The sequence below is a fragment of the Macaca nemestrina genome, chromosome 8, assembly GCF_043159975.1.
Source record: "Macaca nemestrina isolate mMacNem1 chromosome 8, mMacNem.hap1, whole genome shotgun sequence".
NCBI classification, from domain to species: domain Eukaryota; kingdom Metazoa; phylum Chordata; class Mammalia; order Primates; family Cercopithecidae; genus Macaca; species Macaca nemestrina.
Window position 1 is genome coordinate 11,225,036 of NC_092132.1, and position 25,859 is coordinate 11,250,894.

A 25,859-nucleotide genomic window follows, 5' to 3' on the forward strand; every position below is an offset into this window, starting at 1 on the left:
CTCTGTGTGTGTGGTGAGAATACTTGAGTTCTACTCTCCTAGTAAATTTCAAGTGTATACACAAGACATTGTTATTAACTATAGTCACCTATGTTATACATTAGGTCTCCAAAATGTATGCATATGATAATTGCAAGTTTGTTCCCTTTGGCCAACCTGTCCCCGTGTACCCCAGCCTCCAATCCACAGCCACCATTCTACTCTCTGCATCTATAATTTCAACTTCTATAAATTCTACATATAAGTGAGGTAATGCAGCATTTGTCTTTCTGCATCTGGCTTATTTCACTTAGTGTAGTGTCCTCTAGGTTCATCCATGTTTGAAGTTGTCACAATTGGCAAGGTCTCCTCATTTTTGTAAAGACCAAATAATATTCTATTGCATGTGTGTGTGTGTATGTGTGCATGTTTATGTGTGTATGTACATATATATATATATATACACATCATATTTTTGTTAACCGTTGTTTTATCAGTAGACATTTATGTTATTTCCATATCTTGGCTATTGTGAATAATGCTTCAATAATATGGAAATGTAGAAATCTCTTCCACATACTGATTCAATTCCTTGTGGACATGTATCCTGAAATGGGATTACTGGATCATCTGGGAGTTCTATTTTTAACTGTTTAAGGAACTTCCATACTGTTTTTCCACAATGTCTGTACAAATTTACATTCCTACCAACAATGTATAAGGGAATAGTGGGTAAGCAAATAAGCAAATGCAATTTTTAAGCTCTCCATATTAAAAAACTATCACTTGTCTCTACAATAGATGTTACCATTTGACATACAAACCAAGTCAAGACCTCAAAGTCAATCTGCATATTAAACATGTGTAGAATTTAATTTACTTTTCATTTTCATGCACATCCACATTCTTGCCAACGCTTGCTATCTTTTTATTTTTTGACCTAGTCACCCTAAAAGTTATGAGGTGATAGCTCATTGTGCTTTTGATTTACATTTCCCTGATGATTAATGATATTGGCCATTTTTAATAATATATTTAATACCTGATGGCCTTTTGTATGTTTCTTTAAAGAAATGTCTTGTCAGGTCATTTGCGCATTTTTAAAACATGTTATATGGTCTACTGATCTTGAGTTTTATGAATTTTTTCCATGTTTTGTATTTTAACCCCTTATTAGAGATACAGTTTGCAGATATTTTCTCCCCATTCAATGGGTTGCCTTTTCATTTTGTTCATTGTTTTCACTGTTGTGCAGAAACTTTTTTAGTTTGAGGTCATCCCACTTATTTATTTTTACTTTTCTTGCCTGTGTTTTCATGTTATATCCAAAAAACTATTGTCAAGACAAATGTTATGGGGCTTTTCACCTAGGTTTCCTTTAGGCATTTTACAGTCTTAAGTCTTGTGTTTAAGTCTTCAATCCCTTTTAAATTTTATGTTTAAGTCTTTAATCCCTTTTAAATTGATTATTGTGAATGGAGTAAAACAGGGATACAATTTTTTTTTTGTATGTGGATATCCCATTTCTTTAACATAATTTATTGAAAAAACTATCCTTTCCCCATTGTGTACCCTTGGTGCCTTTGTCAAAGGTTAGTGGTCTATATATGCATAGATTTATTTCTGAGCTTTCTATACTGTTTCTTTGGTCTGTCTGTCTTTATGCCAACACCATACTGTTTTGCTTAACATAGCTTTGTAATATAATTTGAAATCAGGGAGTATGATGCCTCTAGCTTTGTTCTTCTTTCTCACAACAACTTTGCCTATTCCAGGGTTTTTTGTTTTCTATATAAATCTTAGGGTTGTTTTTTCTTTTTCTGTAAGAAAAAATGCCATTGGAATTTTTAAAAGCATTGCATTGAATCTATAGACCACTTTGGGTAGTATAAACATTTTGACCATTTTGATTTTTCCTATCATGAACGTGGTATTTTGAATATTTTCATTTATTTGAATTATCTTAAATTTGTTCAATCAATGTTTTATAGTTTTAAGTACACAGATCTTTTACCATCTTGGTTAAATTTGTTCCTAAATACTTTTTTATTTGTTTTACTGCAAATTGGATTGTTTTCCTAACTTCTTTTTCAGATAGTTTGTTTTTAATGTATAGAAATGCTACTGATTTTCGTATGTTGAATTTGTATCCTGAAACTTTACTGAATTTGTTTTTGTTATTATTTTTCATGGAGTCTTCAGGGTTTTCTCTATATAAGATAATGTCATCTGCAAACAGAGACAATTTAACTTTTTCCTTTCAGATTTACATGCTTTTTATTTCTTCTTTTTGCCTAATTGCTCTAGCTATGACCTCCAGTACTATTTGAATAGAAGTAGTGAGAATGTGCATACTTATCTAATCCCTAATCTTAGAGGAAAAGTTTTCATATTTTCACCAGTAAGATGTGTCAAATGTTGATGTGTCAAATATGGCATTTGTTTGGGTGAGATACATTTCTTCTATACTTACTATGTTGAGAGTTTTAATCATAAGAGAATGTTGAGATTTGTCAAATGCCTTTTCTTCATCAATTGATATGATCATGACTTCATTCTGTTCATGTGATGTATCACATTTATTTATTTGCACATGTTAAACCATCCTTACATCCAAGTGATAAACTCCACTTTTTATGATTCATTTAATGTGCTGCTGAATTCAGTTTGCTAGTATATAATGTAGTATTTTTTGCATCTACATTCATCAAGGAAATTGATCTGTAATTTTCTAGTCTCATAGTATTCTTCTCTGGTTTTGGTATCAGGGTAATGCTGATCTCATAAGTTGGAAATGTTCTCTCCTCTTACATTTTTGGGAAGAGCCTGAGGAGGATTTGTGTGGATTCTTCTTTAAATGTTTGCTAGAATTCACTAGTTATGTCATCAAGTCCTGAACTTTGCTTTAATGGAAGATTTTTATTTAATCACTGATTCAATTTCCTTAGTCATTATTGGTTTGTTCAGATTTTTTATTTCTTCATGATTCAATCTTGGTATGTTGCATGTGTCTTGGAAGTTACCTATTTTTTCTACATTAGCCAATTTGCTGGCATATAATTGTTAATAGTAATCTCTCTTGGGATTCTTTGTATTTTTGTGGTGTCACTTGTAAGGTCTCCTCTTTCATTTCATATTTTATTTAATTTTCTTTACTGTTTTTTTCTTAGTCTAGCTGAAGATTTGTCAATTTTGTTTATCTTTTCAAAAATCCCACAGTTTTGTTATTTTTTCCCATAATTTTTATAGTATATATTTCCTTTATTTTTTCTCTAATCTTTGTTATTTCTTTTCTACTACTAACTCTGGGCTTAGTTTGTTCTTTTTATTCTCGTTACTTGTGATGTAACACTAGGTTGTTTATTCAAGATCTTTCTTCTTTAATGTAGGCATTTATCACTATAAAATTCTTCCTTAGAACTGCTTTCACTACTTCTGTAAGTTTTGATACATTGTTGTTTCCATTATCATTTGTCTTCAATTTCTTCTTTGACGTACTGCTGTTTTAGGAGCAAGTTGTTTAATTTTCTTGTACTTGTAAAATTTCCAGTTTTCTTCTTGTTGTTGATTCAGTTGTGGTTGGATAAAATAGTTGATGTCATTTTAATCTTAAATTTGTTAAGACTAGTTTTGTGGCCTGATATATGATCTCGCCTAGAAAATATTCTGTGTGTGCTTGAGAAGAATGTGTTTTCTACTGCTGTTGGAAAGACCATTCTGTATACATATTTTAGGTACATTTGGACTAAAGTGTATTTCAATGTTTTCTTATTGATTTTCTGTCTGGATGATCTATTCATTGTTGAAAGTAGGGTATTCAGGTTCTCTACTATTATTGTGTTGCCACCTATTTATCTCTTCAGACCTGTTAATACTTGCTTTATATATTTAGGTGCTCCAGTGTGAGGTGCATATGTTTCTATAATTATTATATCCTCCTGGTGAAATGACCTTTGTATCATTATGTAAATCTCTTTTTACAGTTTTTGACTTAAAGTATATTTTGTCTCAGTATAGATAATCAGCTCTCTCTTGGTTTCCATTTGTGTGTAGTATATTTTTACATCTTTTCACTATCAGTCTATGAGTGCTCTTTTAGCTGAAGTGAGTATCTCATAGGCAGCATATACTTGGGTACTCTTTTTTTTGTTTCTTTAATTTAATTTTTTAAATTTGTATTCATCCACACTCTATATCTTCTGTTTAGAGATTTCAATCTATTTATATTCAAGGTAAATAATAGATAAGGTATACTTCAAGGTATTATTAAAATGTAAGGATTTACTGTTGCCATTTTGTTAATTATTTTCTGGCTGTTTTGTAGCTCTTTTGTTCTTTTGTTCCTTTCTTGTTATCTTCCTTTGTGATTTGATGATTTTCTGTAGCAATATGCTTTGATTTCTTTCTTTTCACCTCCTATATAGCTACTGTAGATTTTTGCTTTGTGGTTACAGACTTACATAAAACATAACAGTCTATTTTAAGCTCGTAACAACTTAACTTTAATCGCATATAAAACCTCTATACTTTTAATTTCCCCTCCCATATACAGTGTAGAATGATGTCAATTGTGACAACGAAATCACAATTTACATCTTTTTACATTGTATATTCTTTAACAAATTATTGTAGTTACACTTATTTTTAATAGTTTTGTTTTTTAACTTTTATACCACAGATAAAAGTGATGTATGCACCACCATTATGATATTATTCTGAATTTGATCTGAATTTGGCAATATACTTTTGATATTTTCTTCTTAAAGCCAGTGGAATGTATTGCACACTCTACTATGAAACTACTAATTTAATAGAAATTACAAGCTTTATAGTCAGAAAGATCTGAGTTCAAAGCTGCATACTCACCAGTTTGATAATTTGATGGGCTTTGATTTTCTGGGTTTCAAGTTCCTCTTCAGCAAACTAGAGAGACTATATGTTCAGTAGAGATACTATGTGAACAGTCGAACCTTTTTGGGCATCTGTTCAATTCACAGCCTCTAATAAAACTGTGTTCCCTGCCCTCCAAAGAGGGAGAATTGTTTGTGCTTCATGAGCTTTCCTCCCTGGCCAGAACTTAGTAAATAGGGATGGTCCCTGGCCCATGTTGGGCTAATTAGATTCTCTTTTCCTGGAATTTAGCATTGGGACATTGCATTGAGAAACCATGTAGTTGGGTGTGGTGCCTAACTGAGATTTGAGTCTGTTTTGTGCCTGAACGAAGAAGTCATTTACCTGCTGTGTGTGCAGAGGAATAGAAAAAGCAGTTTTGCAGAGTGCAATCCATGAAGCAGACACCCAGAGCATGGCAGGGACAAGAGTTACAGTTGAATAAGCTCTCTAAGCCAACTTGAAGGACAATTCTGTGGCTCTATTACCTAAACACTTGCCTGCTTAGCTTTTCAAGGGAAAATGATAATTTCTCTAAATGGACTTATTGTCAGAAATGAAAGACTGAAAAGGTTTCATGGAAAGAGGCAGAAAGAACAAAATGATATTTTGGGTCTGTCCAAATTCTCATCATAAGGTACTTCTTCTGCGAGACTGTAATTACAGCAGTGTTTACCCTGAGTTGCAGTAAGTCATTTAAAAAGCAATTATTGCCAGCAGCCATTGTTCTCTGACTGAGAGTTGAATGGGAAATTTAATAGTATTATGAGAGTTTTTCCCCTACCAAACTAATTCTAAGAAATGATATAAATTGAATGTGTGTTTATTTTTTTAAGACAAGCTTATCTTAATTGAGTTTTTCATAATTGTGTTCCACTGGTTACATATGAAATGGAAAGAGAGGTGTGGTGTAGGGAGGTGAGCACTTGAGTTTCTAAATTCTTTCTTTCTCTGTGCTTCATTTCAGGCCTTTTCTTGCATCTTTCAAGGTACCTTGTAGCACTCAGGACCGGGCACTGCACAGAGTGGTTGCATAGGCTTGATTACTGATTAGTACCAAGATAGTTTGGAATAATGACCAGAGAGCATTGTGGGAATAAATGTTCCCGGCTCTGACTACTGATACACTTGGGAATCTCTCATCCTATCAGTAACATCTGAGTCAATGGCTGAGAGTATCAATGAGAACACTATTTATTGATCATGAACTATGCACGATAGTAATATTGAGAGTATTGCTTATATTACTCAGTTAACCCTGACAACATTCCTAGTATCATACTAATCTTAAAGGTAAAGAAAACTAGGCTGGGGATATTTAAGCTGTTCAAAGCCACACCATTAGTAGATGATAATGGGTGTCCAGCCTGGGACTTGCCTGCTATGAAGCCAGGATCTCAGCCACTCTGCCTTGCTGCCTTTTAGCTATATAATATTTATTGAATGGACATTTATAATACCTGTGATAAAAAGAAAACTTCAGCCGAATTAAATTTAAAGGAGTTTAATTGGGCAATGGATGATTCACGAATTGGGCAGCCCCCTAAAGTCACAGCCAATTCACAGAGACTTCAATGCAGCAGCATGGTGGTAGAAGATTGATAGACAAAAGAATGGCTGGGCACAGTGGCTCATGCCTGTAATCCGAACACTTTGGGAGGCTGAGATGGGTGGATCACCTGAGGTCAGGAGTTCGAGACCACCCTGACCAACATGGTGAAACCCTGTCTCTACTAAAAATACAAAATTAACCGGGTACGGTGGCGCATGCCTGTAATCCTAGCTACTTGAGAGGCCAAGGCAGAAGAATTGCTTGAATCTGGGAGGCAGAGGATGCAGTGAGCTGAGACTGCACCATTGCACTCCAGCCTGGGCGACAAGAGCAAAATTCCATCTAAAAAAAAAGAAAAAAAAAAAAAGACATAGGAAATGAGGTACATAAATTTGAAGTGAGGTATAGAACAGCTGGATTGGTTACAGCTCAGCTTTTGCCTTATTTGAACAGTCTGAACACTCAGCAGTGTATGAATGACTGAGGTATGGCCACTCAGCTATTGTTACAGGTGCATACTCCTAAATTAGGTTTTCGATCTTGTCTACCTATTAAGCAAAGTTGCAGATCGTCCGCAAGAATTCAAATATAGAAGTATGGAGTCCTTCTCAGGCCATATTTAGTTCACTTTAACACCTGATTGAGTCATACTGTTTGTGAGCACAATAAATGTTTAAATTGGAAGGCTGTTAATTATGATTTATATAAATTCTGCCTTTTATAGTGATTCCTTCTTAATTAACAGTGTTCAATGAGTTACCAATTTGGGTTAAATTTGTATAACTGTTAAAGAAATTCAGTTTCATTACATGAATGTTCAATGACTCCATGGAAAAGATAACAGTATGTTTCAGGACTTCTTCATATAGAAGTGAAAGAAACCCATTTTTAACCAGCTTAATGACAGACAGAATTAACTGGAAAGATACTAGTTTGGTTTATATAATTGTATTGGGAGCCACAAGAACCAATAAAGTTCTGAGGATATCAGAGACCTAAAACTGAGAACTCTATGTTGGGTTCACCTTGTCTCTTCCCCACTTGATTTTATCTTCCTCAAATCGGTACATTGGCCACCAAATGGTTTAGGGATTTATCTTTGAAGCTCTAAGACTCTTGAGAACAGAGGAGACCATCGCTCAATGGTTGTAGCAGAAAAGTTCCAAATAAAGATACAGGCTGACCCTGAAACATCCTCAGGAGACAGAACAATTTTAGAGACCTAAATGAGGATTTGCCCATATCGGTGGTAGCCAAAGGAGATTATTTCCAATTGCCAGAAGAAAGGAGTCTTGTGTACTGTTTACAATCAAGTCTTTACTTTTCTAGACTACTTACAAAATCTTTTTAGCATACAAAAATTGAAAAAAATGCTCCTTCCCAATATAACAGCTACCCATTGTAATTGCTGCTTCCAAAATTATGTCCAGATGTTACTTCCTCCATGTTTAAATGTTATGCCTTCCTCTCGCTGAGCTCTAGTTGGGGCATAAAAAGATTCTGTAAACTTTCAGCTAATGATAACTATCACTATCTGTTCTCTCTAATAAGCAGTCCTGAGGTAAAATATTAATCAACATAATTGTCTCATGGAAAGAGGGAGGAAGAGGAAGTAATATGCAGTAGCCACTGGCCAGATACACAATACTCCAATGGATAAGGATAGAAATGTACACCCATTCATTGTCTTGCTTGTTTTTTTTTTTTTTTTTTTTTTTTTTTTGAGACGGAGTCTCGCTCTGTCACCCAGGCTGGAGTGCAGTGGCCGGATCTCAGCTCACTGCAAGCTCCGCCTCCCGGGTTCACGCCATTCTCCTGCCTCAGCCTCCCGAGTAGCTGGGACTACAGGCGCCTGCCACCTCGCCCGGCTAAGTTTTTGTATTTTTAGTAGAGACGGGGTTTCACTGTGTTAGCCAGGATGGTCTCGATCTCCTGACCTCGTGATCCGCCCGTCTCGGCCTCCCAAAGTGCTGGGATTACAGGCTTGAGCCACCGTGCCCGGCCTGTCTTGCTTGTTAATAACAGACCAAGTTCCTTTTTCAACTGATATGATTGCCACAGAATCTGCCTACTGGGTGAATTCACTTATCTGGAATCATCCTGGACCATTCATAAAAGGTGTTGTGCAGTGAGAAGAAATCCCATTCTGTGGTTGAATCTTTGCTAAATATGCTTGAATGAGCCTGAGGACTGTCTTAGGGAATGTGCCATCCAAACCTCATTTTTTGATATTTGGCATTTGTCTAGCCTTAAGTGTTCTTTAAAATTCTAGTCTGGAAGACTGATGCAAGAACATATGTCTGGTCATTATCTTTGAATAAGTACCGTAACCCTTTGATTGCTTATCAATAGACCTGACATTCTGACCATCAGATTAATGGCTACTGTCTTGACTCCTACCTCAGAGTAAAGTGAAAGAAAGGATAGGATGATAAGGTAAAGCTAATTCCCTTTCCTCCTCACCACTGCATCCAAGTTGCTTAGGCCATAGGGAATGATTACCTCGGGTAGGCAGGGAAGAATCTAATCTTCTTCCACTTTTCTCACTGTCCTGTTTTTGCTTATACTAACTTTATCATGGGGTAAAACACTTAGTTTTCCAATACTACAGAGGACTTTCCTGCCTTAACCTTTCCAGTTTAGCATTGCTGAGGCTGTGTAGAAAGAATTTTTTTATATAGAGGTACATACAGATTTCTTTGTGATTTCAGATAAATCAATTTGTCTTTTTGTTGTAGAAATGTACTGAAGAATGCAGAACAAAGCCTACAGTCCAATATCATCACATTTTTCTACTAAGTCACTGATATTCTGGTTTTGTTGGACACATGGTTGAAGTTTCAAGATACCACAAGAAACCTGTAACCCAGTGCTGTCCTACTTTGCAACAAAATATTTCCTAGCTGAGGATGATGAGGGGAGTGGAGAGTGATTAATAAAGATTCCCCCATCTCATCTTGACAAAACCCAGTTTCACATTTCCATTTTCAAAATTATTGTCCCCATTTCTGGTACCAATTCCAATTGCTAGTCAGGGTTCTTTCAGTTTGCAGTGTCAAAATCTCAACCTGATCTAACGTAAGCAAACAAACAAATAAATAAAAACTCTCTTACATTATAGATATTAACTAGAGAAATCCAGGTATATCTGAGACAGGAATAAATGACTTGATGTTGCTAGATATCTTTCTGTCTGCTTCTCATCACCACTTTTCTCTCAAAATCATCTTTATTCTCATGTGTTTATCCATGTGACAGTATATGTGCTATCACATTGAGTCACATTCCTACAATTTACTACCTGCAAGAGGAAAAGAAAACCTCTTTGTTCTTAGTTCCAGCCTAAAATGCTTAGAGGGGGCTTCCAGTTTGTATGGTTTGTGTTATGTGGACATTCCTAAATTACTTATGTTACCAAAGTATGCTTTACTGTGATGGGCCAGATCTCAGTCACAAACTCATCCTTGCAATCAGAGTGGTGGGGTCTGTAAACAGAATAGGTAGAAGAAGAGCATTAGGCAAATAAAGATAATAGTTGAAATAATTATGATTCACTGTGTTGTGATGCAATCATGTAGGGGCTGCCTTAGGAGCACAGAGAAGAGAGCAGGGAAAAACTTAATCTCTTGCTTCTCATCTAGACCAGAAATGCTTGAGGTCAGAGACTGGGTCACATTTGCCTTTATGTTCACATAACTTATCACAGAGAGTACCTTATAGAAGATATTTTTAAAAATTAATACATATGAAGAAAAGCTGTTAGGAAGGAAGCAAGGAATGAGAGTCCATTCTAGAAACAGTTTAGATTTCCCCCAGGAAACCTTATGCTGGCACAGGGGATAAATGGATGGACTCAAATTATTGTTCAGTAGAATCTGCAGTGGGATAAGGAAAAGGAAGTAAACCATCCATTTCAAATCATAGAGTTTTAATAATTTCCCTTAATGCCAGATATGCTCACAACTGCTTTTCAGCACCCAGTGAGACTGTGGCATGCCATACATAAAATCCTCTCTGAAATCTTCTTATAGTGCACTTGTGGTTTGACAAGTACTAAGCTTATCTTTTTCATAGTTGCTGCTTGTGTCAAAGCAATTTAAAAATTGAAGAGCAATTTGGCAGCTTGTTCATACCTCCAGTGAGTGGCTCTACCCCATTATTTACAATTTCTCTAAATTTTAAGACATGCTGCTTGGATAGATGTTGGAACAGGTAAGGTTGTGACCATGGTAGAGATTAAGCAGAATTACTGCAGACATTTGTGAAATAAGCCAGGAATTATTTATCAACAGATCATTAATTGGTAAGTATAAAATGAGACTACCATTTTTGTCATGGAAGAAGTTAACTAATCTTCCTTCTTCTGATGGATAACAACTAAAGAGTGATGAAGGGAAGTAGCTTGCCTTATACATGTATAGCCACATGTATTCCTTTATTCAAATCCATTCAATGATACTTCCAACCTATATGATTCTTTTTTCCAATGAGAATAAATGTAACCTCTTTTATAACAGGGGACATGAACTTCCATCAGTGTATCATTGATACCTGTCAGGTATCAAGAGAAAAGAGACAAAAATCAAAATGATTTTTAAATAAAGGTGAAGAGTCAGTAGATAAATGAATTTAACATAAAATATGGTGCTATAAATACAGAGAGGAATAAAACCAATTTCCTGCTCTCAAGAATTTGTTCTAGAGAGAGGGAGTAAACAGCTGTCCACAGTTCAGTGGGCTGGGGATTGAGGGTTTTGGTTGGAAGTGTACAGGGTGCTGTGGTTGCACAGAGAAGCAAACCTTTGCATCTGCATAGAGGATTGGTGAAGGAATTTCTCACAAAGGGATTTCATTGCAATACCTTTCACATAGTAAACATTTAATAAATATTTGTTGACTAAATAAGCAAGCATTGAAAGATGAATATAAACTTGTCAGAAACAGAAATGGAGAAATAAATAGCAATTTAGATGTAGGGGAATGCAATGTGCAAAGACCTAGAGGCATAAAAGCACCTGGCCTGATGGGAAAAGAGCGACCCTAAAAGTCCCCACCCTGAGGCAGCAGTGACCTTCCCACTGCCAAACCTAAAGAACATGTTTCTGTGCCCTTCCTGAGCCTTCAGAACCTGTCGACCACCCCTCTACCACCAAACTCTTACTTCCATTGGCTTCTAACATTGCATGTCCTATGCACTTCACTCTTACTGTCTTGGTAACCATGACTTCTCTAAGAGACCCCCATTCTCTCCTCTTCCTGTAACTATTAGTATTCCTTAGGACTTTGTGTTCCTGACACACATTCCGTGGATAATTTCAGCCACTTCTTTGGCTTTAAGTATCATCTCAATACAGATAAATCTGAGATGTATGTTTCTAAATTAGAGCCCTTTTCCAATTGTTAGACATCTAAATTCATTTACCTCTTGATAATTTACTTATTTATTATAAAATAAGTTTAAGTGATGTTGACCACTTACTTCATGACAGATATTGGGGAGACATTAATAATAGTTCATAGTGATAATTGACTCCAAAGAAGTACATAAGATTGTTCAGTAAGAGGATGTGGGGAAAGAAAAGGGTAGGGAAAAGAACAGAAGAGAGAGGAGACGAGAGGACTTATGGCAAAAAACAGAGATATGATCAAAGCAGCCAGATGATACGCTGCAGGCAATTAAGTCTCAGGGCAATCAGAGATAGAAAGAAAACATGAAAGTGTGGTTCATACAACCAAAATAGAAGTGGTATTTCAATAATTAGGGAGATTGAGAGTACATACTTTCACTTGTGAAATGAGGGAACACACCAGGTTGTGTTCAGTTGAGAAAAGAGTGGAAGGTAAGTGAAGCCCAAAAACCTAGCTTGCATTTAAACAAGGCTGATGGATGGGGAAGTGAGCTACAGCAATACATGGAAGGACAAGGGTGTGGTTGTCCTCTGACACCCAGACACACCATGTCTGCCCATGTGGATTTGCATCTCTCCCTTCCCTCTTTCCAGAGAATTGCCTGCTAACATCAGAACTCTGAGAGGTATCCTGGGCTTCCCACTCCCTTGCATCCAACCAGTCACCAGGGGAACCCCACACGGAGGCAGCATTACATAATGAAGGCTGAGGCAGAGGAAAAAGATTTTTACTAGGGTTCAAGTCCTGGTCATGCCACTCACCAACTCTGCGGCCTTGGGCAACTGCTTGACTCTGTCTGAGTCTCAGTCTCTCTTCATCTGAAAACAAAGAGAAGGATATATATTTTGAAGTGCAGGGGTAATTATTACTGCTAAATTGTAGGCAGTAAGCCAAGTGATAGGCAGTTAATTGGATGTTATTATTACTTTTCTTTCCACTTCTTTATTTCTTCTAGCACCACTGCTACTACTGATTTTGGACTCATCTTAGGTTCAGAAAGGTGAAGTTATACAGAGAACTTTACACTTCCAGTGGAGAGCAGGCCAAAGACCAGAAGGTTGCTCTGTCAACTCGAGATGCAATTGAGTACCATTTTTTCCCAATGCAAGTGATGGCCTATAGTAGGGTCAGGAGGATGACACCACATCAGAACATCCTGGCTGCTCTGGGGAAGGGGACACCCCACCTTCATGGACTAGGGCAGGACTCTAAGAACTTACTGCTTTCCAACTTGCCTCTGGGCTCTTTCTAAAAGAGATTGCTAAGATATAATGCTTGCAATTCATAGAAGGTAGGGTATTCGCTGTCTTATTTGGAGCTTCAGGAGTTTCATATTTTCCACATAGCATCTAATCCATTATTAAAGCAAACAAGTGTATTGACCATTCTGCATGCACTTTCTCAAGTGGCAGATGAATCTTGGTTATCTATTTCCTTCACCATTACTAATGCAGCCATGTGGACACTGGAAGAAATTGAATCTTTTTTGTAAAAGTCATATTTGCTCACTTGCTCCTATCCTCCACCACCTCCCTCAAGGGACGGATGCTCCAGTGCTCAGCAGTAGCTCTGGGAAGGGAAGGTGGTAGCAGTTCATCCTCATCTGAAACTCATCTTCATCTGTTCCAGGGTATGCTTCAGCTATGACATTGTCCCTATCAAGACCAATGCAGGGGAGAGTACTTCTGATGGCTTTTAAGCAAAGCAAAGTGACAATGCACTTACTAATGTTGTCTCACTTGAAGTAACTCAGTGAACTATGCTGAGATGGGCTTTTGAGATTGAGTGAGCCTGAATCTTGGTTGCTGGAGCAAAACAAAAACAAAAACCGTAAGAGGATGGTGGGCTCCAGGACTCAGGAGGTGTGCTGAGATGTAGCACTGAGCTAGACTAATGTCTAAAAATCACTAGATTTTTTCCTTGTCCTTCTCCCTGTACCCCCTCTGTTTCCCCTTCCATCTCCCCTTCTTCTTCTCTTCCTTTCCTTATTTCCTTCTTCCTTTCCTTCTTTTTTGCCTCCCTGTGACATCATCATCACCATCACTGTCACCATCCCCATCATCATCATCATCATCTTCTTCATCATCATCTTTATAATCAGAAAAAGCGTACACTGGGCATTGCTCTAATAATATATTCATTATGTGTGTCTCTCTACTAGTTTTGTAAGTTCCTTGAGGACAGAGGGCAAAGCTGTCTCATCATCTGTGTATCCCATGCATACACAGAAACTGAATGAATATGTCAAGTAAATTAACAAATGGACTTTTGAAAATCAACAAGATTAAAACAATTAGGATAACTGAATTAATCTTTGTAAGTTGATCTTTGTGTTGGGGCCTGATTATATCCCCATGGAGAAGCAGCCTCTGTTTAGGGCAAAGCAGATAGACATTAGAGTGGGGATTCTATTGCCTCAAATCTAGCTTTTCCTCCACTGCTGCTCTGACTTGGGATAAATTGTCTGTCTTCCTCTCTTTTAAAATATGGCACTGATGAGATGATTGCATAAAGTAATCAGTTTCTGGAATGTAGTGGTTTTCCCATCCAAGTGATTTCTTTTTGCAGGGCATAATGATAAGTTTCATTTGACAGTTATGCCTTTCATTTTTTCTGCAGGTGCCACCAGAAACCTCAGGTTTGAAACTCACATTTCATTGGCCTGTCTATTGCTACTCCATTACTTGCTAGTGTGCCCTTTCATCTCATTTTAATAGATGTATTGGAGCTACAGTGTTTACTATAAGTAGCTTCATATTGCTTTTAAGAGTGAGCACTGGAGGAAATAATGTGTAGGAATGTAAGTGCTCATGATGGTGAGTGAAATCTCCATTATTAGTTAATCCCTATTTTAATATGAGTATTACATAATCTGAGCAAAAGCCAGGGTGCTACCATCATTTCATCATTTCAGTGAAGGGAAGAGTCAGCCGGGAATAGGAGCACATGGTTGTGGTGATTTCCTTCTTGCTATCAGCTGATAGGCAGCAGGTTTGACAAAGCCCCCAGCATGAGCTGGAAAACATGACTCTAGCCCTTTGCAGTAAGTCTCGGATGGCAAGACTACATCTTTAGCCAAGTTGGACATTGGCTGGATTCTCCCCTATGGTTTTTCCAGTTCTGATTTATTCTAGCTGCCATTTACCATGCCAGTTCTAGCTTGGCTTGGCTTTTTGTGTCCTCTGTTCTGACACATAGCAATAGACTTTGGTGTGGCCCCTGAACTTCGGTTTGACTTCCAATATTAGAATTAATAGTTGGCCTCTGGCATGGACCCTGAAATGCAATATGATTCCATTGCAAAAGTTAGTAAATAGTGACCACCGATCTGTGCAGCCCAGGCAGGAGCAAGGAACAGGCAGATGGAATAAAGAAATTATCTAGCATGATGCAGTCACATAACCCCCAAATGTGCCAGGGGGCCCGCAGTCATAGCAGCAAGAGCACAGTAGATCACAGGATGCTACTAGTCACAAAAACTGAGGCACCCTGGAAACTTCATAGTGAAACTAGAGGATTGGAAAGTCTGTGATTGAGCCAAACAAAGGCAGGCTCAGGTCAACCCAGGTCATGGGTTGAAAAACAAAAATTGCCATCAGCTACAGAGAAATGAGTTCAGAGACTGAGCCCCATGGACCCTTTGTTAACCACTGAAGGTGGGCCTTGACTGATGAGCACCCCTTCTTTGGCCAGTCTTTTAAGGGACAATGCTCTTGTGTTGCTGCTTGGGAGGCAACATGTATGATTTCTGTGTCAGACTATAAAATAAAGAACCTCTGGACTTATTTTGGTGGGTAAGCCTGCAATCATAAAGACCGCCTTCTTCACTGTTTCTATTAGTAACAGTTTTACTTAAAAACATATATTTGTTTGCAAGGAATCCAAGTTGGTAGCATTTCACATTACTTTTTTTTTTTTTTTTTTTTTTTTTGACTATTGCAGACTACACATCACTATACAGGTGTTAGACGAGGATAACACCAAAATCTCCCTTTGTTCAACAGGTATCTGCTCTCTTTCTCTCCCTCTCTCCTCTCTCTGTGCCCTTACATATCAATGTAATGAAAGGACTTGTTCAGTAATCATATTTCTAATACTGTGAAATATTTAATTTTTGTTTCGTTAAATATTGTCATAATATGACATTGTTTCTCTTTAAGGTGGGAATTCCACTGTCTTATGATACTGCACCATTTTAGGTAAGAGTTGTCTTTTGTTTCAATGAGTCTACATGAGATGAGAAACAAGCAAGGGATTAGGCTGCCCTGCAGCCTCTAGGAAGTCATTGGGTCCATCCACGATGGAAACTTGGAACCAAATCCAAGCATTGAATGAACTTATGTCAGGTGACCTTGACCGTTGGCTCCACTTCTATGACCTTCAGTTTTCACACTGAACAAGCAGAGATAATAATATTGTCTTCTTAGCAGGTTCAAAGAGGATTAAATGAGATGATATTTATAAAATGAGTAGTGCAACGCTTGGTTCGCTGGATATAAAAGGTAATTATTATTTTTAGATTATTGAGATTACTTATGTGTTTGGGCAACAGTGACAAACTATATGTGCCTGGAGGGTAGCATGCTAAACCAATGCGCTACAGTACAAGATAAAGACTAGAATCAGCTGGATTTTTAAAATTGGTTTCCTTTTATTCATAATATGAGTAGTTTCTATCTCCTGATTCTTCTCTCTCCCACTTATGTTAGATAAAATGATGCTTAATCTCATGATGATGCAAAAGATAGGTTTCCCTATCCAGGCTAACATGAAGAGAAGACAGCCTATTATATGCCAGGCTCATACTAGTCACTTTTAGTCATCACACACTTTCCATCTATCTTAGTCCATTCAGGCTGCTGCAGTAAAACAGTTGAGTGGCTTATAAACAACAGAAATTTCTTTCTTATAGTTCTGGAGGCTGGAAGTCCAAGATCAAGGTGCTAGCAGATGTGGTGTCTGGTGAGGGCTGCTTCCTAGTTCATAGATGGCACCTTTTCACAGTGTCCTCACATGGTGGAAGGAGCAAGACAGCTTTCTGGGGCTTCATTTATAAGGCCACTAACTCCATTAGTGAGGGCTCCACCGTCATGACCTAGTCACCTTCCAAAGTCCTCATCTCCTTCACCTTGAGGATTAGGATTCCACTTCTGTATTTGGTGTCATGGGAGACAAATATCTAGACCACAGCATTATCATATTATCTATAACACTATATTACATTTGTTCTGTTACGTGTCTGATGTTCCCTCAGTGTACTTTGAATCTCTCAAGATATGGATCTTTTTCCATTACTTTCTGCATTTCCTGCACCGATACCTACATGTATTCAGGCCAATGATTGAACAAAAATTCAGCATTCAGCTGAAATTTACCTATAGTTTTTGTTTGTTTATTGTTTTTTATTTTTGTTTTTGTTTTCCAGTGGGCAGCATCTATTATGATTGGGCAATACCCATATCTTATTAGTTGTTAAATAGTGTAAATATTGATACTCATTAGGGGTTGAATGAATATAGTTTATCCTCACAGTACTCATGAAGTCAATATTATTCAATGTGCATATAAGAGGAAACTGATGCTCAGACAGGACTTATGCAACCTCCACATTCTTTCAGAGTGTGGAAGGGGGCCAGAATTTGAAATCTGCTTTGTCTAGTCCAAAGCCCAAATGCTCTCTCTATTTTTTGTTGACAGTTATGACTCTTTAATTTTTTAAACAATCTGGTATTGAATACTTAGGATATTTTATAATTCAAGTCTTAGTTTAAAACTTTACATCGGCCGGGCGGGTGGCTCACACCTGTAATCCCAGCACTTTGGGAGGCTGAGGCAGGCAGATCACGAGGTCAGGAGATCGAAACCATCCTGGCTAACACAGTGAAACCCCGTCTCTACCAAAAATACAAAAAATTAGCCAGGTGTGGTGGCAGGCGCCTGTAGTCCCAGCTAATCGGGAGGCTGAGGCAGGAGAATGGCGTGAACCTGGGAGGCGGAGTTTGCAGTGAGCCAAGATTGTGCCACTGCACTCCAGCCTGGGTGACAGAGCAAGACTCTGTCTCAAAAAGAAAAAAAAGAAAAAAAAAAAAAAGATAAAACTTTACATCATACAGGCAAGAAAAGCCAGATGGATCTGTGCATAGAGTTAACATCTTACAACCTGCCAGTCAGGCAAGAGCAAAACATTCAAGGTGATTTCAGGCAAAATGTATCCTAATCTATTAAGTGTAAGGCATTTATATACAAATAGAAAATCAAACTCAATAATCTAAATAAAGTCAACCCTCACCTCCTTTGAAAATCCTGTGCTTAAATATTTGCATGTATACGCAATGAAAACACAAGCTTAATTAATACTTTATATAGTTTGTTCTAGATTGAATGTTTGCATCACCCCAAAATGCATAGGTTGAAGCCCATACCCCTAGGGAGGCTGTATTTGGAGACTGGCCTTCTAAAGAAGTACTTACAGGCTGGGCAATGTGGCAAAACCTCATCTCTACCAAAAATACAAAAAATTAGCCAGGTGTGATGGCATGCACCTGTAGTCCCAGCTACTCAGGAGGCTGAGGTGGAAAGATTGCTTGAGCCCAGGAGGCAGAAGTTGCAGCAAGCCAAGATTCTGTGACTTCCCTCAGCCTGGGTGACAGCGTGAGACCTCATCTCAAAAAAAAAAAAAAAAAAAAAAAAGTAATTAACATGAAATAAGGTCATAAGGGTGGGGCCCTGATCCAATAGGATTAGCATCCTTATTAGAAGAGACACCAGAGAGCTCTGTGCCAAGGAAAAGCCATGTGAGAGCATAGCCAGGAGGCAACAGTCTGACAGCTCAGAAGAGTCCTCACTAGAAACTGAAACAACTCTGCACCTTGATCTTGGACCTGCAACCACCACAAGTATGAAAAAATAGAGTTCTGTTATTGAAGCTACCCAGTCTGTAGTATTTTGCTATGGCAGCCAGAGCTGACTAACACACAGTCAGAGCAGCTTCTTCCAAGGGAAGCGTTGTTGAGTTGACCAAACCAACCTTAGTTAACATAGACACTAGCGAAGAATGGGTGGTTATCAGATTACATATGCTCATGCTTTAAAATCAATATTGCCAATCAGCACATATTAATGGGACTCAAGTTTGTCCAGTCATTCCTGTAAGAAGAGTATAAAAATGTTTTTGTGACTATATCAGCCTTAATTGAAATTTTCAATATGTTTATGAGTAAATAAATTTTCTTTAGTTCTCATTTTCTTTGTAAAAATCACAGGAGTGGATAAGAAGGCCTCCAGGGTTTTATTCATGTATGGGACTTTTTGGGGTACTTGTTCTTCCCCATTTTCTAAGGAATTGATATTAACTATTTCCCCATTTTCTTAGGAATTGATACAATACTAACTGTTGAAAAGCGTAAGGCAATTTGAATTTCCACCTACCTTCAATAAAGGCAGAAGATCTGGGGATCGCATTCAGCATCCATACTTTTTATAGTTCACCGGTTATTATAATGTGCTGTCAAGGTTCTCAACAGCAACAAAAACTCTCTGCCTCCTAAGAATACTATGTTCTTTCCACTCGTAGGCCTTGTTGTGTGCTCCCTCTCTGCTTGCAATAGAGAATTATTTTTCATCCTCCAGATTTCCTTTTTGATATGTTTAGCACATATTTCAGGCAGAATTTGATTTCTCTTCCCTGATCTAAATAACCAGTTCATAGCTAAGAAACAGCACTAGCCTCATATAGGTTAGAGAACATGTTGCATCCCTCTTCCATGCTCGGCCCAGCATAGAACTCTGCACACATCAAGTGTTAGCAAATAAATAGTGTATTTGACTGTAGATAAATTAGTTCAGCTCTCAGAATCTGTTGACTCATCTATAAAGAACTCTTGCAATTCTGGCATCACTTAGAAATTCAACATAAATAAATCTTTGTGTCTGAACATAAAAGCATACGATACAAAAACTCTAACCGCACTTTTAGAGAACTGTTCAATTAAAAAGCTGTTAAAATGCATACACTTTACAACAGAAGAAATTCAAATCTGCCTCAGTTCTGACAGAAAGAGGATGCTAAGGGACACCTGCATTTAAGTGGTGGCTGTCAGGCAAGGCCAGGAGAGCTGTGAGCAGCATGAGCTATCTACACCCTGACTGCTGGGTGAGAAATCAACAGGAAAAGAGCTTTGGCTGGAGGTGGGTTGTCTTCATATTATCTTGCCTCATGTCTGGCTCAGTTGCAGTTAAGAACACAAACTGTCTATAATTATTCAACTACCCTTATCTATTCTTGACCACAAACTAAAAGTCAAGTCATTTGTGATACAAATATAGTTAATGGGATAAGCAGGAAATTAGGAATCTACAAAGCCATTCACATTTACCATAATGAGTTCTGCTGATAAAAATCCCAAACAGACTCGTTAGTGTATCCCTTATTGTGTCTGCATTTTGAGTTTATGTTAGACTTTCTCCTTTGCTTTCTGGTGATCAAGAAAATCTGGGAGATGTATCTGTGATGATACTGAGGAGGATTTTCCCAACCATAAAATGTCAGGGCTGAAAGGAACTGGAATAAGTATGTGGTATACACCTTTACTTCACAGATAGGTGACTTGGAGCTTTGAGAGAGAAAACAGCTATTCAAGGTTTTAACCAAGGATTCCTTGACCAGTGTTCTTCTGAGTACAATGGGATCTATGAAAATTTCTCTTGCATCCTTAGGGTCTCTGTCTCACAACTGTCCCTGAAACTCTTAGAGAAAGAGTAGTTCCCGGTTTAAGTTCATGATTTCTACATGCTGTCTTCTCTAACCACATCCTCTAAACACAGTCTTAGGCAAACCAAAACAGTTGCTCACCCTAGGAGAAATGAATAATTGGTGAAGAGTATTACTGTCTGCTACATCCACCATGCAAGATACTTAAGCTTTCACAGTCTCAGTAACTTTGTGCAAAAAAATGGGAATAATACTGGCCTCAAAAGCTGTTTGTGATGTGTGAGTGATGTCAGGTTGTGTTATCTAACTAGGATTAATGAGGAGAGGGGATTGATTTATTCTAAAGAATTGGCTCACAGGATTGTGGAAGCTGGCAAGTCCAAAATTTGCAGAAGAGGCTGAAAGCCTAGAAATTCTGACAAGAGTTGATATTTTTGATGTTGCAGTCTTGAGTTGCAAAGCAATCTGGAGGCAGAATTTCTTCCTCATGGAGGAACCTCAGTCTTTTCTCATAAGGCCTTTGGCTGTTTGGATGAGGCCCACCCATATTATCAAAGCAGGAGGTTAATCCACTTTATTCATGTACTGGTTTAAATGTTAATTACATCTAAAAATAACTTAGCAGCAACGTCTAGTCTGGTGTTTAACGAAACAACTGGATACAACAACCTAGCCAAGCTGACACACATGATTAACTATGACACATATTCTTAGCATAGTATGAGCTTCTAGTAAGTGTCAAGTCAATGTTAGAACTTTTTCTTGACTTTCTTTTCAAAGCATTTATTACTTTCTTTTATTATAGGAGATGCTAATTTTAAAAATTCAAAATTATCAAACAAAAATTGTGTGATATTTCACAATACAAAAATTATCCTGTGTCATTACAGCTATTCGATAGGCTATTTTGTTAAACACAATTAACTGTATGATTGAGAGGTATGTTTAACAAACATTGATTAAATATTCATTACTTACTTAGAGTTCTTCAGCGTACTAAGGCTATAAATGAGAAGGCAGGGCCCAGTGTCATCAGATATCCCCAAATCCAGTGAAGGATTGGAAGCATATTTATCATTAATTGGGGTGAATCTTGTAAGAGCATATGTACAAGGCAACACACCAATACTGTGGAGGGAGAAACTGACTATGCCAGGAGGCTCAGAAATAGTTCCAAGGACATGTGACTTTTATGCTGGCAGGCAATGCTTTAAAAGCAGACTAAGTATAGCACATTGCACCCCCCAAAGCAGTAAGATCTGAAAGAACATTCACAGTATGGTCAAGTGATGGCAAAAGACACTCACAGGGCCTTCAGAACAGAGTGAACAGAATGTTATCTTTCAAAACCACACTGGACCTTCTCATCCATCTCTCTAGGAGTCTGCTGGGCTTGCCTCTTTATGCTGAAGTTGAGCATCGTAGCAGGACCTGAAGTTCCTTCACAATTGGGGTCTTTTGAATGTTCCCATCATTATCTCTGGGCCTTTCTGCACACAATATGCCTGTCCAGGACTGCATGCTAATGATTCTTCCTATAGTGCTTTCAGCTCATCCCTGTTTCTCATCAGACAAAACCTACATGTACTTCAATGCTCAGATTGTCTGAAATCTTCCTTCGACCCTTTTCTATCTCCTAAACAAACTTAAGTATTTTTTCTGTGGTCTACCATATGACTCCAGACATATTTCTATTGCAGCATGCAATACTCTATAATGTAAGTTGTTTTTTTTGTTTGTTTGTTTTTGTTTTTGTTTTTTGAGACAGTCTTTTCTGTCACCCAGCCTAGAGTACAGTGTCATGATCATAGCTAACTGCAGCGTCAACCTCCCAGGCTCAAGCTATCTTCCTGCCTCAGCCTTTTGAGTAGCTGGGACTACAGGCATATCCTACCACACCCAGCTAATTTTTTTTCTTAATTTGTATTTTTGTGGAGACAGGGTCTTGCCATGTTTCCCAGGCTGATCTTGAACTGTTGGGCTCAGGTGATCCTCCCATCTTGGCCTCCCAAAGTGCTAGGATTAAAGGCATGAGCCACTATGCCTAGCCCTGTAATGTAATTGTTTATGTATGTCTATTTCCCATAGGATTAGAACTCCTTCAGGGAGGTAGTTGTTTTACACACTCTCGCATAGTAGGATCAAGCTCTGTGGCCAGCACAAACTGGAAGCTCAGTATATGCTGATGGAATTAATACATTTTAAATAAAAACCAGGTGCTAAACACATAGTTATTGTTGAGTAGAAGCAAATGTATTGCAAGTTAAATTAAATATTTGTGACTATTTTGGAATTAGTATTTTTTCACGATGTCAATATCATAACTGGTAATGATCCTGAAAAAGACAAATGTGTTGAAATATTTTTCTGTGGGTTTGAAACAAATTGCCTGTCTTCTATTATGCAAATCCAGAATGTTGAGTAACAAACTATGGATCATCGCCCCTCAGATTAATGAAAAGAACAATGAAAATAAACCTTAGCTCTCGTTTAAAAGCACTTGAAAAGTGATGCCTCAAACAAATACAACTATAGCATAACCTGAGAAGGACCAAGAAAAAGTATTCTTGTTAAAATTTTCCTTTATTTCTGGAGCAAAATTTATTTCTTTTACAAAATAGTTATTCTTCAATCAGTGTACATATTAGTAGAACCATTCCACATACTGGTCATTCAATCATTCTACATACTAGTCCCAGAGAGATCTTTCCAGAAGACAATCAGATCATATCAATTCCTTGCTCAAAAGCATTCAGGGATTCCCCATTACCAATTGATTGAAATTGAAACCATCTGGCACTAACCCACGGCCTGAGGTCGATAACGTAAAAAATATTTATTTACATTATTTATTACATAAATATAAATATATAATTATGATTTAAAATAATAGTGTAAATTATTTATTTCTTGAGTAGATTTGCTATAGAATTGCTGTTTTATTATTTTATTTTTGCCTTATTTTTTCCCCATAAAAACAGCTTTTGGTTTATTGAGTTTTTTATCCTTTTGTTTTTTCTAACAAGAATTTTTACTCATATCTTTATTATTTTCTGACTCTATATTCTTTAGGTTTTGTCTTTTTTCTAGCATTTGTAATTTTTTTTCTGAACTATATAATATATCCAGAAAAGTTCATAATTTATAAGTGTAAGTTTAATGCACTTTTAAAAAATGAAGACATGCATGTAACCACAACAAAGATTGGAAATAGAATGATACCATCACCAGCCCCAGAATGCACCTCTTCTTAATCCTTCTTTTGCCTCCTTTATAAAAGTAACCACCACTCTGACTTCTAGCAACACAAGTTAGATTTGTCTATTTTTGCAAGATATTTTGGTAGAATCATAGAACACTTACTGTCTTATATCTGGCTTTTAAAATTCAATATTATACTGAGATTTAAACCCATGCTGTTGGGGAGATATATATATATATATATATACACACACACACACACACACACACACACATATATATAGTTTATTTATTTTTATTGATATATAATATGCCTTTTGATGAATAATAAATATATTGTGATTTCTTTTTCTATTCTATTTTTAATAGAAATTTCCATTTCTCATTATAAATCAGATGTTGCTATAAATATTCCTGTGCTTGACTTTTTGTTGCTGATTGGTATGAATTTCTGTTGGATATATATCTAGAAGTAGAAATGTTGGGTCATAATTTAGGTCTATGTAGATACTGCTAAACAGTTTTCCAGAATGAAATGAAGGTTACGATTGTTTCACATATTCAATAATCCTTGCTTTGGTTCGACATTTTTAAAATGTTGCCCATTCCTGTGGTGGGTAGTGACATTTTACTTGGTTTGAATTTGCATGCCTCTGATGGATCCTTTATTGAACACCTTTTTAATCTTTATTGCCTTTTCTTTCTTGAAGTACCTTCAAATTTTTAAATTAACTTTCCTATTGGGTTGTTTGTCTTTTACTTATCAATTCGTAGGCCCTATCTATATATTCTGGATTAGATTTTTGTTAAATATATATCTTAGACATATCTTGTCTCTCCCAGTGGCTTTCCTTTTTGTTCTCTTAACAATGTTTATTGATGTGAACCAATGTTCTTAAATTTTAATGCAATCTAAATTTTTAGTCTTCTCTTACAAAATGAGTAACTTTTATATCCTATTTAAGAACTCCTTCAGACAAGCAAAAGACCCTCGGCCACAACCACTACTAAGATCCCTTACTCTGCTGCCTCCAAATTGGAGAGGAAACATAAACCTTGAGATCATGCCAAAACTGTGGTGGGCAGCCTGGGGGTGCCAATTTGTAATCTATAGCCACGACTTCTGTGGAAGAGGAACCCTCACTTTCAGACCATTGAGAGGAAACATGGTTGCAACTATGAGGAAATACAGGGGAGCCACAAAACTGAGCAAGAGTCCACCAACTGACCACTATGCCTGAGTGCCACCTACTGGATCACACCACAAAGCTTCAACATGAAAAATATTTTGTTAACATACCTCTGTGTGAAACCAAATACAAGAAGTCAGCTACAAATAAAAACCCTGCACAAACACGCCAAAAACAATTGCAACAAAAATAAAGATTGACAATTGGGATCTAATTAAACTTAATAGCTTCTACAAAGGAAAACTATCAACAGAATAAACAACCTACAGAATGAGAGAAAATACTTGCAAACTATGCATCTGACAAAGGTCTAATAGCCAGCATCTATAAGGAACTTAAACAAATTTACAATTAAAAAAAAACCCATTAAGAAGTGGGCAAAGGACATGAACAGACACTTCTCAAAAGAAGACATACATGCAACCAACAAGCATTTGAAATAGGCTCAATATCACTGATTATTAGAGAAATGCAAATCAAAACCACAATGAGATACCATCTCACACCACTCAGAATAGCTACTATTAAAAAGTCAAAAATAACAGATGCTGGGAAGATTGTGGAGAAAACGAAATGCTTATACATTATTGGTGGGAGTGTAAATTAGTTCAACCATTGTGGAAAGCAGTGTGGTGATTCCTCAAAGAGCTAAAAGCTGAACTACCATTCAACCCACCAATCCCATTACTTGGTATACACCCAAAGGAATATAAATCATTCTACCACAAAGACACATGCACCCTTATGTTCATTGCAGCACTATTCACAATAGCAAAGGCATGGAATCTGCCTAAATGCCCATCACTGACAGATTGGATAAAGAAAATGCGGTACATATACACCGTGGAATATTATGAAGCCATAAAAAAGAATGAAAGGAATTAGCTCATGTAGTTTTAAAAGCCAAGGAGTCCCAAGATCTGCAGTT

At 37.2% G+C, this 25,859-nt stretch overlaps 1 long non-coding RNA gene across 7 annotated transcripts in view; it reads right to left on the reverse strand.

The window, feature by feature from the left end:
- Positions 1-25,859, reverse strand: part of LOC105467304 (uncharacterized) — a 62,416-nt gene that overhangs the window by 19,716 nt on the left and 16,841 nt on the right. For all 7 annotated transcript variants that reach the window (XR_011606717.1, XR_011606718.1, XR_978754.2 and 4 more), the window contains 2 exons: positions 12,592-12,648; positions 9,837-9,906 (listed from right to left, as the gene is read on the reverse strand). This is a non-coding gene — a long non-coding RNA (uncharacterized lncRNA). The remainder of the gene's footprint in view (positions 1-9,836; positions 9,907-12,591; positions 12,649-25,859) is intronic.